A 1782-nucleotide genomic window follows, 5' to 3' on the forward strand; every position below is an offset into this window, starting at 1 on the left:
AACAGGGCAATTCAAAGTGCTTTACATACCAATTAAAAAATATATAAAAACAGATAAAACACGAGAATAAAAGTTACAGTGCAGTATAAGAAATTAAAGAAATCAACAACCATTTGGGATAAAAACAGTTTCTCAACACTACCAAAACTAATGCTGCTGTACCATTAGTAGATAAAAAGAATAAAGACTCTTGAATGCAGAATCGGATTAGCCTTGAGCATAAGTACTTTTTTAGAACCAAGATGACAGGAATGTGTCTGTCGAGTTCGGACTGTCAAGGACTAAAATCTGTAAATGAAAGCTTAGATTAATACTAATTTTTACTTTAATCACAAATTTATATATATGTGTCATTCCACACCTGGAGTGCTTCAGAAGCGAAGCAGTTTAGCTGCCCGACTTGCAGATTTTGTTGATGTGTTCATTATTTCGGGATATTTGGGATTCTACTATAAAAGTAAGTAGTCTACATATTTAAATGGTTTCTTCCATGTAGTCCAATTATGTAACACATGGATCATAGATCTACAGTATGGCTGTGTTTTAGTTGTTAAAGTAGTGATGTGATGCACAGGGTGTTTATTTTGAAAACTGACCGGTTGCTATGGCCGTCAAATATAGACCTAGCGCATATTGTAGCAAAGCACGGCGAAGAGCAGCTTTTGGAACGCGCTGCATGGAATCAAAATCATTATCTGGAGTGGCTACTACTGGCGGTTGCGGCACTGCCCAAACTCTAAATCGACCCACCAAGTGCGTCTGCAGACCAACGGAGTGACTAACCAAATGGATTTTACTAAGACCATTTGCTTGTATGTATTTGGCTGGCATTACAGTGTGCTGGATGTTGCTGCTTCGTGACGAGTGCTGAGCCAACTTTAATTTTTCTGCCGTATGACCCCTTCAGTTTTCAGTTTTATTGAAATAAATGAGAGGACTGTGTTAATTTCGGGTTTTTTCAGACAGAAAAAACAGAATTACACATGGAATCCCTGACACACATTAGTACAAATAAGAAAGACAGAAAAAAAGGAATGACCAAGGTATCCCAACAGAGAGATTGTGTGTGCGTGTGCGTGTGTATGTTCACGTCTGGCTGGCTCTTATCTACCGTAGACTCGCAAGTCCCTGAAGGGATACCAGAGGAGTCATCTGATTCACTTGTCGTTTCTTCTCTGACTGCCAATTAAAAGGAGACCAACACAAATAGGAAGGAGAGCTGTGGGTTTTTTAATTAAATCCATTCAGTTTTCTGCTTAATCCCCGCCAAACAGATTCTCGTCTAACTTATAAAATGAACACATGAACAATTTCAGTCCTTCTTTTCACCTGCATTAACATGCAGCAGCTTTCACCCGGCAGTGGAAGTATCTCTCACATCAGAAGCCCTCTCGCTCTTTGTCTCTCCTCAGTGAGTTAAAGGTCTGTTTGTGAAACGCAGACGATTGGCTCTGATTTGATTTGGTGTTCAGCAGCCCTGATAATTATGATGAATCTTTCTCCCTCTGTAGGAGTGTGCGTGTGTGCTCGTCGACTCTCTCCCCGTTTTTCTGTACTGGTGCTGCTTTACAGTGCTGTTAGTCGGGGACAATAGTACTTTAAAAATATAGATTGGCATTCATTTGCTGGGTGTACCAGATGTGTGGGATTTAGTACATTAGGGTTTAAGGTAGTTCAGATAGTGTCAGTGACAGGCTGTCAATTTCAGAGATACTTTGCAGTTATTATTAAAACTTTCTGCACGTTGACACAAACACACACACACACACACACACACACACA

At 39.9% G+C, this 1782-nt stretch overlaps 1 protein-coding gene across 3 annotated transcripts in view; it reads left to right on the forward strand.

The window, feature by feature from the left end:
* The window catches only part of chchd6a (coiled-coil-helix-coiled-coil-helix domain containing 6a), a 75381-nt gene that overhangs the window by 19438 nt on the left and 54161 nt on the right, over positions 1-1782 (forward strand). The gene's annotated exons all lie outside the window — the stretch shown is intronic.

This window comes from Etheostoma spectabile, chromosome 7 (genome assembly GCF_008692095.1).
Source record: "Etheostoma spectabile isolate EspeVRDwgs_2016 chromosome 7, UIUC_Espe_1.0, whole genome shotgun sequence".
NCBI lineage: Eukaryota > Metazoa > Chordata > Actinopteri > Perciformes > Percidae > Etheostoma > Etheostoma spectabile.